Source organism: Salvelinus sp. IW2-2015, unplaced genomic scaffold (assembly GCF_002910315.2).
Source record: "Salvelinus sp. IW2-2015 unplaced genomic scaffold, ASM291031v2 Un_scaffold986, whole genome shotgun sequence".
NCBI classification, from domain to species: domain Eukaryota; kingdom Metazoa; phylum Chordata; class Actinopteri; order Salmoniformes; family Salmonidae; genus Salvelinus; species Salvelinus sp. IW2-2015.
In genome coordinates, this window is record NW_019942672.1 from 124,273 (window position 1) to 143,302 (window position 19,030).

The 19,030-nt window shown below is 46.4% G+C and overlaps 1 protein-coding gene across 1 annotated transcript in view; it reads right to left on the reverse strand.

Annotated features, from left to right (window-relative positions):
* LOC112069323 (DENN domain-containing protein 1B-like) overlaps window positions 1–19,030 on the reverse strand; it is a 205,428-nt gene that overhangs the window by 95,117 nt on the left and 91,281 nt on the right.

The following is a 19,030-nucleotide window of genomic DNA, read 5'->3' on the forward strand; positions in this document are numbered from 1 at the left end:
TCACATTAACTCTGTTCAGGGACATCAAGACTGTGTCGCGACCACCTATAGTCCACAGATCGGATGAGTAGCACACCTCACAAATTTTTATATAACACACTTGTATGAAGCCGTGTTGAAAAAATGTGAGTCAAAAGAAAAGAAGGCATGTCAGCACAGGTATAAACGAACTTGTTGATCAGCCATGGTGATTTTTAAGACAGCCTCTACTATTTATTAACTTTGTAACTGAGCGAACTTGCATTACCCACACTGTAAGATTTGTTCTGGCCATGCACGCTCTTCAACAGCAACTCAGGACCAGTTGCATGTAGGCAGCCCGGTAAAGTAGTAAAAGCTTCCAGTTCCCTAATCCTCCGCCATGCCCAAGATAGAGGCGACACTGACAGATAGGACAATAACCAGAGGAACCCTCTAACAGAGGTGAGAATAGGCTACTGTAACGTATGTCAAAGTTTAACTTTCAGTCTGTCCACTCGCCCAGACCCGGGGCGCGAACCAGGGACCCTCTGCACACATCACAACAGTCACCCACGAAGCCATCGTTACCCATCGCTCACAAAAGCCACGGCCCTTGCAGAGAAAGGGGAACCACTACTTCAAGGCTCACAGCGAGTGACGTCACCGATTGAAACGCTATTAGCGCGCCCATCCGCTAACTAGCTAGACCCATTTCACATCGTTACACTCACCCCTTTCGACCTCCTCCTTTTCCGCAGCAACCAGTGATCCGGGTCAGCAGGTCATCAAATGTAAGCAGTATAACTTTATTGTCCGCCCCCGCGCGAACCAAGGGACCCTCTGCACACATCAACAACAGTACACCACGAAGCATCGTTACCCATGCCCACAAAAGCCGCGGCCCTTGCCAGAGCAAGGGGAACCACTATCTTCAAGGTCTCTAAAAGCGCGAGTGACGTCAACCGATTGAAACGCTAATTACGCGCGCACACACGCTACACTCAGCTAGCCATTCACATCGTTCCACGTACATGATTGGACGATATGGAGGAAATACCTCTACAGCAGTACAGTAGGCAAGTAATGTATGCAACATAATTACCCACTAAAAGGATGGACTAAACATGTCAATTGATCCCATTTGTTTTTTGATAGTAAATAGGGATACGTAAAAGTAGACGTCAGAATTGGGGTCAATTCAGAATTTCGCAACCCCATGAATTTCACATTTGAATTGGACACACCCCACAGGAAGAGAATTTGACATAGAATTTGCACCTATCACGGATAATAATATTTACATTCAAAAGCAATTCAAAGCAATTCCAAGCTGGGACATGAAAGTCTCGATCCTTTTAGCATCTGAACAACTTATTAAATGCAGCAGAATAGACATCTCAAAATATGACAAAATTATTTTAGAATATTTCAAGACTGCACTGTAATTTTTAAACCTTTGTACATAGTGAATGTGAATAATAAATAACAATAGAATTTCATTAAATTTGATTGAATTACATTCTACTTCCTTTTAATTCTAATTCAAATTCAATTCCTGCTTACTGTGTGTGTGGTCAACTGCACGAGCAGGAGCTCACTGAATTTGACAGTCTCCAAATGCAAGTTACACCGCTCCGACACCGGCCAAACACCCCGCTTTGGGGTGTCGTTAGCGGGTTTAACACTTGATCTTGATTTAATCTAGGCCATTAAATTGGACCCCAACCCTGGTACGAAGTAAAACAACTTCAATTCATAAGCCCAATTTAATCTATATCACAACACAATCAGGCCCTGCTAAAATTGAATAGTAAAGCTATGATTTCTTGAATGTTAAAAGCCCTTCAGATTCTTGTGACCTAAGATAATTGAAGGAAGAAACAGAGGACAGAGTTCATTCAAACGTGTGTTATAAAATGAAGATTAACCAAAGAACTGGCTGGGAGACTCCTTGGAAACGCATAGATGCTTATCAATACCTTACACAATTCAGCAATAATTAACACAATTCCTTGTGAATACTGCAAAGTAAGGAAATCTGTGTTTCCAAACTACAATTTATCAGGAACACAGATGAGCTGCTAAAAAAGAAAATTTCTTGAACAATGCAAGGGTCAGCATGCATGGAGGGCCCTGGTCCCTTGGCTCCCCTCCTCCTTTGTATTATATTGGGGAGAGCCATGCAACCGCCACCCAAAGAGGGCCACCATCAGATGATGAAAGGAGAGCGGAAGTTTGGCCAGAGAAATTGGGTTATTAATGAGGAAGTAATAGGTTGGAGATACTTAACTTTAGAAATGTTGTCTTAATCTAATGGATGGCATAGGGGTGCCCCTCTCTCCCTCACCTTCGCTCTCTCCGTTCTGATTCATTCTTCCTCTCTGTAATACAATAATGAGCACAGTCCAGATTAAATCGTCTGTCAGGGAGAGTTCAACAACCATTTTACATTGGGGTGCAATATGCACAGGATGGTGCTTTAAAGGGGATTGCTTGCATGGCATGGGTGGTCAAGTGTGATACGTGTGGGTTTTGTGTATATGTGTGCGTTTTTCTATACGAGTGGAAGACACAGATTCCATCTTTCTGAATTTATACTATTAATAAGAAATGATACTTTATATAGCTTGATATTCATTAGTGGCGGTTCATAGAAAACGTAAAGGATCCTGCCACCGTTCTTGGCCTGGTTTTCTTTCTTGTTTGTTAAGGTTTTCTGGTATGATCTGCTAGTCTTCTCTTTATGTGTATCTTTATATTTCTTTTGGGGTCAGATGCCCTACCACGACCCTCATACTGGTATCCCCTACCACGACGCCCTCATACTGTATCCCTAAGCCCACGACCCTCATACTGTAATCCGACTACCGCGACCCCTATACTGTATCCCCTAATCCGCGACGCCCTCATACCTGTATCCGCCTACCACGACCCCTCATCTGTATCGCCTACCACGACCCTCATAACTGTATGCCCCTACCACGACCCCTCATACTGTATCCCCTACCAGCGACCCCTCAGACTGTATCACCTACCACGGACCCGATACTGTATCCCTACCACGACCCCTCATTACTGTATCCCTACCACGACCTCAAGATTGCTTTCGTCGCGGGTGATTATGGAGGCCGAGGTGGGGGGTATGGGTGGGGGGAGGTGCGGCTGGGTAGGGAGTCTGAGCGGGGGGGGGCGGTGGGGGGAGGTTGGGTCGTGGGGGTGTGAGCGGGGGGGGGTCGAGGGGGGAGTGTGGGGCGTGTGGTCCCCTACGCACGACCCCTCAGACTGGTATCCCCCTACCACGACCCCTCAGACTGTATCCCGCTAACCACGACCCCTCAAGTATCCCTACCACGACCCTAAATACTGTATCGCCCTACACGACCCTCATACTGTACCGCCTTACCAACGAGCCCCTCATACTGTATCCTACACGACCCTCAGACTGTATCCCGGCCTACCAAGACCCCTACTGTATCCCCTTACCAGACCCCTCATACTGTAATCTCCCCTACCACGACCCCTCAATCCTGTATCCCCTACGACGACCCCTCATACTGTACCCCTACCCCGACCCTCATATGTATCCGACATAAACCAACGACCCTCATGCGAGCACCAACGACCTCATAACTGTGTCCCCTAACCACGACCCCTCATACTGTATCCCCTACCACGACCCCCTCATACTTATCCCTACCACGACCCCTCATACTGTATACATACCACGACCCCTCATTTATGTATCCCTAACCACGACCCCTCATACTGTGTCCCTACCACGACCCCTCAGACTGTATCCCCTACACGACCCCCTCATACGTATCCCTACCACGACCCTCATAACTGTATCCCTACCCACGACCCCTCATACGTATCCCCTACCACGAACCCCCTCAGACTGTATCCCCTACCCCCCCAACGACCCCTCACTGTATCCCCTAACCACGACCCCTCATAGCTGTGTCCCCTACCACGGACCCCTCATACTGTATCCCCTACCACCGACGCCCCTCAGACTGTATCCCCTACCACATGGTAGATAGTGTGACCCCTCCATACTGTGTCCCCTACCACGACCCCTCATACTGTATCCCCTACCAGCGCCCTCAGACTGTACCCCTACACGACCCCTCAGACCGTATCCCCTAACCACACCCCTCATACTGTATCCCCTACCACGAACCCCTCATACTGTATCCCTACGCACGACCCCTCAGACTGTGTCCCCTCGCCACGACCGCGCTGCATCTGGTGTCCCTACCACGACCCCTCAGACTGTATCCCCACCACGACCCCTCCGAACTTGTATACACAAAAATCCAATATAAATTCTTCGCATGACTCTCTTTAGCTCAGTGTTAATGCGGAATAACGGTATTAATGCCCCTACCACGACCCCTCAATACTGTGTCCCCTTACCACGACCCTCATACTGTGTCCCCTACCAACGACGCCTCAGACTGTATCCCACCAACGACCCCTGCATACTGTAATCCGCTACACGACCCCCATACTGTATCCCCCTACACGACCCCTCAGACTGTATCCCTACACGACCCCTCAGACTGTATCCGCCTATCCACGACCCCCTCATACTGGTATCCCCTACGCACGCCCCCTCAATACTGTATCCCCTACCACGACCCATCATACTGTGTCCTACCACGCACCCACTATACTGTATGCCCTAACCACGACCCCTCAGACTGTATCCCTACACGCCCCCTCAATACTGTATCCCCTTCCACGACCCCCAAGACTGTATCCACTACCACGACCCCTCATACTGTATCCGCCTACCACGACCCTCAGACTGTACATGCCCTCCCACGACCCCTCAGACTGTAATCCCCTACACGACCCTCAGACTGTATCCCCTACCACGACCCCTCAAGACTGTATCGCCCTAACCACGAACCCTCAAGACTGTTATCCCCTACCACGACCCCTCATACTGTATCCCCTACCACGACCCCTCATACGTAAATCCCCTACCCACGACCCCTCATCACTGTAATCCCCTACGCACGACCCCTCATTACTGTGTCCCCTAACCCACGACCCCTCAGACTGTAATCCCCCTACCACGCCCTCATTACTGTATCCCCTCCCCAACGACCCCTCATACTGTATCCCCTAACACACGACCCGCTCATACTGTATTCCCCTACCACGACCCCTGAAATACGTAATCCCCTACCAACACCCCTCATACTGTGTCCCCTTACCACGACCCCTCAGACTGTATCCGCCTACCACGACCCCTCATACTGTATCCCCTACCACGACTCATACTGATCCCCTACGCACGACCCCTCATACTGTATCCCCTACCAACGACCCCTCATACTGTATCCCCTACCACGACCCTCATCCTGTATCCCCTACACGACCCTCATACTGTATTCCCTAAGCCACGACCCCTCAGACTGTGTCCCCCTACACGACCCCTCAGACTGTATCCACCCACACGACCCCTCATACTTTCATCCCCTACCACGCCCCCTCAGACTGTATCCCCCTACCACGACCCTCAGACCTGTATCCCCTACCACGACCCCTCATACTGTCATCCCTACCAACGACCCCTCATACTGTATCCTACCACGACCCCTCATCTGTAATCCCCTACCACGACCCTCATACTGTATCCCTACACGACCCTCATACTGTATCCCTACCACGACCTCATAACTGTTACCTAACACGACCCCTCATACTGTGCCCCTACCACGACCTCAGACTGTTCCCCTACCACAACACCAACACCCTCAGACTCTCATCAACTATAACACCACACTAGAGGATGGTCCCAGCGTGGAATCCAATCTTCTTATTATAAAATTCTGTTGAAGACAAATATTCCTCTAAAAAGCTCAAAATCAATTCCCTGGTGTTTTTCTGTAAGGCACATAAATTTATGTAATTACAACTAAACAAATGCAACAGAGAGATGAGAGTTATGTTTCCTGGCGTTGAGATATTATCAAATAATAAACCAACTGCAATCTCTGCAATCCATTTCAGGGCAAATAAAATACGTGTATATCTTTGGCTAGGTTGTTCATGTTGATTAGTAACCTAGGCGTTGTTAAGGACGTAGCCGCGTTCCGTGTTTTGCTGCCATAAAGTACTGTGTGTGTTTATTTCTATTCCCTGGCCAGGTCTAATTCCTCCACACCCAGTAACTTGCACCTTGTAGCTGGTCACTGGAAGATTTGATTACCACTTTACCTTTCCGGGTTTAGAGGTTAAGTACTGGGAAGGAAATGCCCTCGCGGCGTCCCGCTCAGTGACCCACTAACGGAGCGCTAACCGAGTCCGAAAAGGGAACCCCAATTCTCAGCCGCCAAATAAAATCAAGGAAAACCGCCTTTTTTTTCATCAGCGACTCTTTCTCACATGTCGCGAAGCGGTTTCTCCCTAAAATGTGAAAAGAATTACCAAAGGAAAGAGAGGAGGCGGAGGATGGGGGTCGACGGGGAAGGAAGAAAGATTGTACCCATCAAAGCTTTGTACTCTTTACAAAGGTTTTTGGCTGAAGTAGCACGGCCTTTTGGCCTGGGGATTTAGTCGCAGCACTACAAGCCCTGGCCATGTAAAACTGTCGCTAGTCATTAAGCCACTTCCTTGTGTAGCATAGGTGACAATTTTTATAGTGCCAAGCACTTTCAAGCAATCACAGGGACCGCAAAATGGTTTTAATTCTTTTGGTTTTTATGTCCGGGAACCAAACCACTTTAATGAAGGTAGCCTCGCTAGAAATATCCGTCACAGGACCTTGTTTGATCGTCTAAACTTTGTATCTATCCTGTTTTTATATGATTACAAACATCAGATTAACAACGATATTATTCAATATGATCACAACTTGGATTGGTTTATCTAAGATATCAACTACTTCCCAGTTGTGTATCTTTGATAAAAACAACAGAATAAACTTGAGACGCAGGTCTTTACTCTCTGTCATTGATGTGAAAAATCACATTTGTACATATTTCACATGTATAAACCATGAGATATCCAAAAATATGCATCTTTTGTTTATTATGTTTTTAAAATATTTTCACTAATCTTTTTCCCCCAAGTGGGTCTATTTACGCCGGCAAACATAGAATAAACAGGCCACAACACACAGAACTGTGAAGTCTTAAAAACACACACACACACACACACAACAGAAGAGTAAAAACTTTCTATACATTTCTTATGATGAATGCAGCAAGCCATGCAAACTACTCAGAATGCATAATGAATTGTATACATCATATGTCAAATGAATTAGCCATGTAGGATCAGAAAGCAGGGGCCATGGAGTCTCTGCTAATTGGCAGCGAGGGTTCATGCATAAAGATGGGCCGGCGGCTTTCCATTTGCCGTGCTTCTGTGGCCAGTTTAGCTTGAATAACGAGAAAGAGAGAGAGAACAAAGGGCATGGTGTGGGCTGTCCGGGGGAGTGGAGGGGCGGAGGCAGGGGCGGGGGGTACGAGCTCCTCTCGACAGCCAGCTCATCAAGGAACAAGAAAAAAACCCCTGCGACTGTCCGTCAATATCCCCCCAATTTTTATTTTTATTTTTTTATTATAGTTTTTTTTTATTGGTGAAATTCCCATTAAGCTCCTGTGCTTAATTCAATATACTGTTTTTATCTAATTAAATGTTTCTTATTAAAAGGAGCATTGTCAAGTGTTAACATAAAATGTGGTTTAAATTTAAAAGGTCCATTAAAAACTAAATAAAACATTTTTTCAATGTATTTTTACTTAGATATCTTTCTGTGCAATAATAAAAGATGACATAATATTTGAGATAAATCTGCGCTAACAATATCTCGAGAGGAGTTGAAACCTACAATCTTCAATCTACTACTAAAACAATACTTCCATAGTTGTCATTGATAAGGTTGGACTTCCCACAATTGGTTTGTCCTGGATAAAATAACTAAATGAAATAATTATTAAAAATGGGGGAATTCAGGAGTTTTAGTAAAATTCTGTAATGACTAACTTCAAGAGGCTAACATTCGGATGCATACCGCTTCCAAAGAAACACTATCCCAATCCTCTACATTTGAGTTTTCCTTTCACTTTCCAAAAACCTCAACCGTCTCCACAATCAATTAAAGAAACGTAATCTGCAATAATTAATCAAGAGTGAGTGAGGATATTACAACTTTATATTGTATTTATTTATGACTACTAACGATACAAATACGTCTTTCCTCAATACGTTATAATAATTGGTGAACAAAATCCATTTCTAAAAATAATAGAAACTAGTGAACTGGATTTGCGTAACCGGTTGATTCCATCGGCCAGTAGGAAGAGATAAGCTGGGCCTTGTTGAAAATTAGCTCATTTGGTAATGTATGTGTCCCGTACCGAGCAGAACAGATCGCAGACGCGGCAGCCGGACGTGAGTCTATCAGAAGCCAAACTCTGCTTGCTCTCGATGTCCGTCCAGCACAAAGGTACAAGTTCTGGCCCAACCTGCCCTCTGGCACCCTGAACAGGCACGCACGCACGCACGCACGCCACGCACACAGGCCAGGGGACAGAGACAAACACCTTTTCAACACAACCAATTACCAGGATGTATTACACACAGTCACCTACGGACAAAAATACCAAACATTCATTGGGACAAACAAAATGGGACATTCATCAGTGTTTCAGACAGATCGTGAAAATGAAGTTGTGAACATGTAATGGTTTGAGTTTTTCAGCTAACCAGACTATTGTACATTATAACAGCAAAAGGAGCGACACAACAAACTTACACTAACATTATTATGAAGATATTTATAACCAGAAGTAGCCAAGCACTACTGCACTTGGCAGATAGCGATACACAAGACATTGTTCCAACATAACACTTTTTCCAAGATATGATTTAATCCTTACAGATACAGTACTAGAGCGAATGATCTATACTTGAGTCAGTGAACAACTAAATCTGTTTTTGGTTCTTTTAAAATAAGGACATTTTTGGAGGCTAAAGTGGCTAACTACTGCACCTAGCACTAAGTGTCCAACCAACGCTGACTAGAACGGCCAAGATCGCCTAACGAAACCTTTCCCCCCCCGCTTATATGGGTCGCCTAACTGTGAGTGCTGTGAGAGTTGGAGGTGTTCTCTATGCAGTTTCATCACTAGAATGGCAGCAGTTCAGCTGTGTTGTCTTCCATGCAAAAAAACAACAACCCTTTTCACATCATTCTCGCAGGAAGCAAAAATAAGAGAGATCCTCTACAGATGGCTACTTCCAAATCGAGATAAAATATTCATCAGACATGGTAGCAACGTCTAGAGATATAGTTACTCAGACTGGTAAGCAAGCTAGAGATATAAGTTACTCGACTGGTAGCAAGTCTAGAGATATATGTTTACTCAGACTGGTAGCAAGTCTAGAGATATAGTTACTCAGACTGGGTAGCAAGTCTAGAGATAACCCATAGTTCCTCAGAACCTGGTAGCAAGTCTAGAGATATAGTTCTCAGACTGGTCGCAAGTCTAGAGATATAGTTATTTCCGAGCTGGTCAAGTCTAGAGATATAGTTATTCAGACTGGGTACCAATCTAAGAGATATATTCTCAGACTGGTACCAAGTCTAGAGATACTAGTTTACTCAGACCTGGTCAGCAAGGTCTAGAGAATTATCGTTACTCAGACTGGTAGCAAGTCTAGAGCTATAGTTTCACTCAGACTGGTAGAAGTCTAGAAAGATATAGTTTCCTCAGACTGGTCCAAGTCTAGAGATATCTTACTCAAGACTGGTACCCGTCTAGAGATATAGTTACTAGACTGGTACCAAGTCTAGAGATATAGTACTTCAGACTGGTACCAAGTCTAGAGATATAGTTAACTCAAGACTGGTACCAAGTCCTAGAGATATAGTTATTCAGACTGGTACCAAGTCTAGAAGATATAGTTAGCTCAGACCTGGTAGGCAAGTAATAGCGATAATAGTTAACCAGAACTGGTACAAGTCTAAGAGATTAGTTACTACCCCTGGTACCAAGTCTCGAGATATCAGTTACTCAGACTGGTACCAAGTCTAGAGATATAGTTACTCAGACGGTACCAAGTCTGAGATATAGTTACTCAGACTGGTACGAAAGTCTAGAGATATAGTTTACTCAGACTGGTACAAGTCTAGAGATATAGTTATTCAGACTGGTAACCAAGTCTAGAGGATACTAGTTATTCAGACTGTACCAGTCCTAGAGATATAGTTTACTCAGACTGGTAGCAAGTCTAGAGAAATATAGTTCTCAGCTGCGGTACCACGTCTAGCAGATATAGTTACTCAGACTGGTACAAGTCTAGAGATATAGTTCCTCAGACTGGTAAGCAAGTCCAGAGATATAGTTACTCAGACTGGTACCGAAGTCTAGAGATATAGTTATTCAGACTGGTCCCAAAGTCTAGAGATATAGTTTACTCAGACTGGTAGCAAGTCGCTAGAAGATATAGGTTACTCAGACTGGTACCCCAAGTTCTAGAGATATAGTTACTCCTACTGGTACCAAGTTCTCCAGAGATATAGTTACTCAGACTGGTAGCAAGTCTAGAGATATCGTTACTCAGACTGGTACCAAGTCTAGAGATATAGTTATTCAGACTGGTAGCAAGTCTAGAGATATAGTTTACTCATACTGGTAGCAAGTCTAGAGATATAGTTACTCGACTGGTAAGCAAGTCTATGAGGTATAGTTATCAGAAACCTGGTACCAAGTTTCTAGAGATATAAGTTCTCAGACTGGTACAGTCTAGAAGCTATAGTTACTCAGACTGGTAAGCCAAGTCTAGAGATATCAGTTACTCAGACCTGTCCCAAGTCTAGAGATATAGTTACTCAGAGGTACCAAAGTCTAGAGATATAGTTACTAGACTGTACCAAAGTCTAGAGATATACGTTAGCTCAGACGGTACAAGTCTAGAGATATAGTTACTCAGACTGGTACCAGTCTAGAGATAAGTTATTCCAGACTGGTACCAAGTCTAGAGATCATTAGTCTACTTCAGACTGGTACCAAGTTCTAAGAGATATAGTTACTCAGACTGGTAGCAAGTCTAGAGATATAGTTACTCAGACTGGTACCGAAGTCTAGAGAATATAAGTTACTCAGACTGGTAGCAAGTCTAAGATATAGTTACTCAGACTGTAGCAAGTTCCTAGAGATACCAGTTACCCAGACTGGGTACCCAAGTCTAGGATTAGTTATTCAGACTGGTACCACAGTCTAGAGATATAGTTAACTCAGACTGGTAGCAAGTCTAGAGATATAGTTCCTCAAGACTGGTAAGCCAAGTCTAGAGATATGTTACTCATACTGGTACCAAGTCTGAGATAAGTTACTCAGACTGGGTAGACAAGTCCTAGAGATATAGTTACTCCCGACTGGTACCAAGTCTAGAGATATAGTATTCAGACTGGGGTAGCAAGTCTAGAGATATAGTTTACTCATAACTGGTACGCAAGTCTAGAGATATATAGTTACTCAGTACTGGTAGCAAGTCTAGAGATATAGTTTCCCAGACTGGTACCAAGTCTAGTAAGATATAGTTACTCAGACTGGTAGCAAGTCTAGAGATATGAGTTACTCAAGACTGGTAGCCAAGTTCTAGAGATATAGTTATCAGACTGGTACCCAAGTCCTAGAGATATAGTTACTCAGACTGGTACCAAGTTCCTAGAGATATAGTACTCAGACTGGGTACCAAGTCTAGAGATATTAGTTACTCAGACTGGTAGCAAGTCTAGAGATATAGTTACTCAGACTGGTACCAAGTCTAGAGATATAGTTATTCAGACTGGTACCAAGTCTGAGATATAGTTATTCAGACTGTACAAGTCTAGAGGTAAGTTTACTTCAGACTGGTAGTCCAAAGTCTAGAGATATAGTTAACTCAGACTGGTACCAAGTATAGAGATATAGTTACTCAGCACTGGTAGCAAGTCTAGAGATTATAGTTACTCAGACTGGTACATCTAGAGATATAGTTATTCAGAGTGTACCGAAGTCTCAGAGATATAGTTTACTGCAGACTGGTACTCAAAGTTAAGATATATTACTCAGTAACTGGGTAGCAATTAGAGAATATTAGCTCAGGACTGGTACGCCCCAGTCTAGAGATATACTTACTCAGACTGGTACCACGTCTAGAGATATATGTTAATCAGCCTGGTACCAAGTTCCTAGAGATATAGTTACTTCAGACTGGTACCAAAGTCTAGAGATATAGTTACTCAGACCTGGTAGCAAGTCTAGAGATATAGTTATTCAGACTGTACCAAGTCTAGAGATATAGTTACTCAGACTGGTACCACCGTCTAGAGATATCGGTTATTCAGAGTGGGTACCAAGTCTAGAGATTCTAGTTACTCAGACTGGTACCAAGTCTAGAGATATAGTTATGAGACTGGTAGCAAGTCTAGAAGATATAGTTACTCACGACTGGTACTCAAGTCTAGAGATATAGTTACTCAAGCCCTGGTAGCAAGTCTAGAGATTATAAGTTACTCAGACTGGTACAAGTCTCAGCCGATATAGTCTGCAGACTGGTAGCAAGTCTAGAGATATAGTTACTCAGACGGTACCAAGTTTCTAGAGATATGTTCTCAGACTGGTACACGGAAGCAACAGAGAACAGCACTATAGGGGGCTAAACAGCCGATCGGGGGGTTAACAGCAGAACGGGGGGTTAACAGCCGACGGGGGGGTTAACAGCAACGGGGGGTTAACAGCCGGACGGGGGGGTTTTTTTTTTTTTTTAACAGCCGACGGGGGGTTTAACCCGCCGACGGGGTTAACAGCAGACGGGGGGTTAACAAGCAGTACGGGGGGTTACACAGCAACGGGGGGGTTAACAGCAGAGGGGGTTAACAGCAGACGGGGGGTTAACAGAGACGGGGGGTTAACAGCAGACGGGGGTTAACAGCCAGACGGGGGGTTCAACAGCAGAAGGGGGGTTAACAGCAACGGGGGTTGACAAGCAAAGACGGGGGGTTGACAGGCAGACGGGGGGTTGACAGCAGACGGGGTTGACAGGTAGACGGGGGGTTAACAAGGCAGACGGGGGGTTAAAGCAACGGGGGGTTAACAGCAGACGGGGGGTTACCCCAGCAGACGGGGGTTTAACAGCAGAACCGGGGGTTTAACAGCAGACGGGGTTAACAGCAGACGGGGGGTTGAAAGTAGACGGGGGGTTGACATCCAACGCAGACGGGGGGTTACAGCAGACAGGGGGTTGACAAGCAGATAGGGGGTTGACAGCAGATAAGGGGGTTAACAGCAGACTCCCCCCTGTAGCTAAGCTCCATTATGTGCCACAATACACAGCTCTCGCAGTTTCTAATACATATGAATTGTGTGTGTGTGTGTGTGTGTGTGCCACACAGAGTACAGGAATTTTTAACAAGGGAAGCAGGGGACAGAATCCTAACCTCTCCCACATCGTTAAGGGGAAAGCAGAACTTGGGCACCGCTGAGAAACCTCCTGAGAACACAACCATTAGAAACATTTAGTTAACGTTACACAACCATTAGAAAACCATTAGTAACGTTAACACAACCATTAGAAAACTTTAGTAACGTTAACCACAACGAAAAACACAACCATTAGAAACATTTAGTTTAACGTTAAACCAACCATTAGAAAAACATTAGTTAACTTAGCAACAACACAAACACAACCATTAGAAAACATTTAGTAATGTTAACACAACCAATTAGAAAACATTTAGTTACGTTAACACAACGCAAAACACAACCATTAGAAAACATTTTAGTTTACGTTAACACTAACACCACACTAAAACAACTCACCCACGTAACCACATCACCCAACGTAAACACAACATCCCAACGTAAACCACAACCCATACCACGTAAACACAACATCAACACAACGCAAACAACATCACCCAACGCAAACACAACATCAATCAACGTAAACACACATCAATCCACGTAAAACACAAACATCACCCAACGCAAACACAACATAATCAAACGTAAACAGCAACATCATCACGGCAAACACAAACATCACACAGCAGAACACAACGCCCCACACAACACCTTCATTGATAAGCCATTATAAATGTTTTATCAACACTAAATGATTGTAACATGCTTAAAAACGAAGAAACATTTTATGTATTATAGTGTGAACAACAGTTTATTCATTATTAATAATTCATGTATTTTCCATTCAATACACAACCTGTAAAATTTGGTGCCTAATCAAACACAACAGACTTAATCACTCAAATGAACTTGTTGAAGAAGGATTAATTAAAAAAGTCTAATAGAGTTAAAATCATCTCATGAAATAATTAAAATCAGGCTAATAACCGACATACAAGAGACATGAAGCTTTAATGTTCAGAGATGATGAGTGGTGGCAGTGAGAGACTCAAGGGCTAAAAACGGTTTCTATTCTATAGACATCCCACAGCTTAAATCATTAGCTACGAATAACCTAACATCAAATTATCAGGGTGATAATGGGGGAGGGAGGGGCTGGAAAGGAGGGAGACTTTGGTGGCAGGCAGCTTGCTGTGACAATGAGCTAAGCATCCTCTCTGGGTACAGAACGGGCAGGGTGGAGGGGTACAGAACGTGCAAGGTGGGGGGGGGGGTACAGAACGGCAGGGTGGAGGGGGGGTAGCAGAACGGGCAGGGTGGAGGGGGTACAGAACGTGCAAGGGTGGGGGTGTACGAGCCTAAGGGCTTTACCTGCCCAACACGCTCCCTGGGGGGACCTGCCCTTCACCCCCCCACCAGGGGCATATTGGATTTAGACAAGGAGCAGAGCTGAGGCACCATATGAAACATCTGTCTGCGAGGGGTGAGTCTGTCTGTCTGCCTGTCTGAGGGGTGAAGTCGCTCGTCTGTCCTGTCGCGGGGTGAGTTGTCTGTCTGCTCTTGTCCTGAGGGTGAGTGCCTGTCTGTCCCTGTTAGGTAGTCCTGCCTGCGCTGTCTGCAGGGTGAGTCTTCGTCTGTCTGCCTGTCTGAGGGGTGAGTGTCTCCGTCATGTCTGCTGTCTGAGGGGTAGGTCTGTCTGTCTACCGCCTTGCTGAATGAGGGTGAGTCTCGTCTGTCTGTCTGCATTCTGTCTGAGGGGTGAGTGTTCTCCTGTCTGTCTGCCTGTCTGTAGGGGTGAGTTGTCTGTCTGCCTGCCTGTCTGTCTGAGGGTGAGTCTCTGTCTGCTCCTGCCTGTCTGAGGGGTGGAGTGTCTAGTCTGTCTGCCTGTCTGAGGGTGAGTGTCTGTCTGTCTGCCTGACGCTGCTTGCTGTCTGGGAGGGTGAGTCTTTGTCTGTCTGCCCTGTCTGAAGGGTGAGTCCTGCTCTGTTTTGCCTGTCTGAGGGGTGAGTCTGCGTTGCCTGTCTGGGGGTCTGTCGTCTGTCTGTGCTAGGGTGAGTCTGCCTGTCTGTCGTATCTGAGGGTGAGTGCTCTGTCTGCCTGTCTGAGGGTTGAGTGTCTGCTGCCTGTCTGAGGGGTGAGTGTCTGTCTGCCTGCCTGAGTGTCTGTCGCGTGCTGAAGGAGTAGTGTCGTCTGTCTGCCTGTCTGAGGGGTGAGCCTGTCTGGCTGTGCTTGAGGGGTGACGTGCTCCTGTCTGCTCTGCCTGAGGGTGAGTAGCTCTGTCTGCCTGTCTGTAGGGGTGCATCTGGCCTGTCTGCTAACTGGGGGTGACTGTCTGTCTGCTGCCTGTCATGAGGGGTTGAGTCGCTGTCTGTTGTCCTGGGGTACTGCTGTCTGTCTGTCTAGGGGTGAAGTCTGTCTGTCTGCTGTCTGAGGGGTGAGTCTGTCTGTCTGCCCTGTCTGAAGGGGTTGAGTCTGCTCTGTCTGCCTGCCTTCCTGTGGGGTGAGTCTGTCTGTCTGCCTGTGCTGTTGAGGGTGAGTCTGTCTGTCTGCCGTCTGAGGGGTGAGTCTGTCTCCTGTCTGAGGGGTTTGGTGTATGTCTGCCTGTCGAGGGTGAGTCGTCTGTCTCTGCTGACTGAGGGGTGAGTGTCTGCTCTGTTCTGCCTGTCTGAGGGGTGAGTTCCTGTTGTCCTGCCTTGTCTGAGAGGTTTGAGTTGTCTGTCTGTCTGCCTGCCTGCCTGAGGGGGATCTGTCTGCCTGTCTGAGGTGAGTCTGCTCTGTCTGTGAGGGTGAGTCTGTCTGTCTGCCTGTCTGAGGGGTTGAGTCCTGTCTGTTGTCTGCGGTCTGAGGGGTGAGTATGTCTGCCGGTCTGAGGGGTGAGTCTGTCTGCCTGTGAGGGGTGAGTGTTTCTGTCTGCCTGTTTTTTTATATGTCTAAGGGTGGTGAGTGTCTGTCTGTCTGAAGGGTGAGTCTGTCTGTCTGTTTTATCTGTCTGAGGGTGGTGAGTCTGCCTGTCTGTTTTATCTGTCTGAGGGTGGTGTGTCTGTCTGTCTGCCTGCCGGTCTGAGGGGTGAGTGTCTGTCTGTCTGCCTGCCTGTCTGAGGGGTGAGTCTGCCTGTCTGTCTGTCTGAGAGGTGAGTGTGCCTGTCTGTCTGTCTGAGGGGTGAGTCTGCCTGTCTGTTTTATCTGTCTGAGGGTGGTGAGTCTGCCTGTCTGTCTGTCTGTCTGAAGGCTGAGTCTGTCTGTCTGTTTTATCTGTCTGAGGGTGGTAAGTCTGCCTGTCTGTCTGAAGGGTGAGTCTGTCTGTTTTATCTGTCTGAGAGTGGTGAGTCTGTCTGTCTGTTTTATCTGTCTGAGGGTGGTAAGTCTGCCTGTCTGTTTTATCTGTCTGAGGGTGGTAAGTCTGCCTGTCTGTTTTATCTGTCTGAGGGTGGTGAGTCTGCCTGTCTGTTTGATCTGTCTGAGGGTTGTGAGCCCATCTGTCTTCTATTATTAAAAGCACCTTGAGCCTATCTTATCTTAAATATGGCACTCACACTCACCAAATAAAAAGAATATGAGTTGCCAGATTCCTGGAACTGTCATTGTCCAGCCCATTTGGGTTGACAGGAAGCATGTGAGTTTGAATGACAGTCCTGACCCAAGGACACCAACAAGATCCCGATACAACAAAACGAGAGTAGGCTCTGTCTGTCTGTTTGTCTGTCTGTGTCACGTTTTGCCGGTCCTCACTTGTAAAAACACTATTTTAGGGTTAGAGGTTAGGTTTAGGGTTAGGAGTTTGGGTGAGGTTTGGGTAAGTGTTAGGTTTACGGAAAATAGGATTTTAGTAAGACAAAGCTGTGTGTGTGTGTGTGTGTGTGTGTACAAACAAATAGATTGATCTATTTCACTCAAGATCACACAAACTCAGCAGGAGCAAATGTCCAGAACATTCCAACACAAACCCTCTTTCCATCCAGAAGGGGTACAACTGACAAGCATCTCTCTCGCCCTTCCTTCTCCAACAAGCATCTCTCTCGCCCTTCCTTCTCCAACAAGCATCTCTCTCGCCCTTCCTTCTCCAACAAGACAACATCTCCTCGCTCTTAACAGCTCCTCCGTTCCTTCTCCAACAAGCATCCTTCTGCTCTCCAAGCTTCTGTCTCATATCTTTTGTTTGTCTGTCTCAATCGTCCACCTCTCTCTCTCCTCCATCCATCCATCCTCCCTCCAGGTGATGTGGGTTGCAGACTTAGGCAAACCAATGTTGCTGTTGTTATTCTGTTGACCACTATTTCCTCCCTCTACCTCTTCTCCCCCTTCTCTCCTCTTTCCTCCTGCCCCTCGTCTCCTCATCCATCTCCCCTTCTCTCCATCCCGTACCCTCTACATCCCTCTCCCCTCTACATTCCTCTCCTCCCCTCTCTACATCCCTCTCCCCTCTCTCCCATCCTACCGCTAGCCTTCAAAAAAAACCACAAATTTCTTTCTCTTTTCCCCCTCTCTCTCTCCTCTCCATCCTCTCCATTCACTCATCTCTCCTCCCCACTCCATCCTCTCCATTCACTCAGTCTCTCCTCCTCTCCCATCCTCTCCTCCCCATCCACTTCCATCTCCCCTCTCCATCTCTGCCTCCCCATCCACTCCATCCTCCCCTCTCCAGTCCTCTCCTCCCCATCCACGTCCATCCTCCCCTCGTCCATCTCTCCTCCTCTCTCATCCCCATCGCACTCCTCTCTCGCCCATCCACTCCATTTCCTCTCCTCCCCATCCACTCCATCCTCTCCTTCCCATAACCACTCCATCCTCTCCTCCCCATCCACTTCCCATCCTTCTCCTCCACATTCACTCTCCCTCCTCTCCTTCCACATTCACTCTCCCTCCTCTCCTCTTCCCTCTCTCCTCTTACATTCCTCTCCTCTACATCCTCTCCTCTACATCCTCTCCTCTACATCCTCTCCTCTACATCCTCTACTCTACATCCTTCTACGTCTTACATCCTTCTACTCTACATTCCTCTACTCTACAGTCCTCTACATCCTCTACTCTACATCCTCTAACTCTACATCCTCTACTCTACATCCTCTACTCTACTCCTCTTACTCTAGCATCCTCTACTCTACATCTCTACTCTCCTCTGATTCCAGACAAAGAATATAAAGTAGCTAATACATTGCAGCTCTGGAGGCAGATGTGTGTTGTGGTGTGGCTATTATTATCGGAGGTAGAGACAGGGGTATCAGTCAGTTGAGACAGCACACTTCTGGTCCCCTGACATTAGGTCTGACATCACAGTACAGGGCCTGCTGCCTCTGCCACAGCCTCACATCCTTCCCAACACAGCTACATTCGCGAGCAGGTCTTCCCTCCACACTGTCCTCTCGCCATCAGCCGGTGTTCCCCATGGTGTCAACATGGAGATCGGACCCAGTGTTGTTCTTTGTCGGTTCTAGTGGGACCAAGCGCAATAGAGGTCTGGGCGAGAGTCCGTGTGCCCAACGAGTAACTGGGGTCACCGGCAAACCCGGCTGCAGCATGTTAGAGAGGAACCCACTTGTGGATGCACTCTACAACAGAAACCACTAGCAAATACAAACAGACGTTCACAAAGGGAAAAGGTCAGGAAACCAGGTGGGTTAAATGCTAACCCAGCCAGGTTGTTGTGGGGTTTTCATTTTGGGGTTGAACTGTTAACAAGACAAAAGTCACTTCCT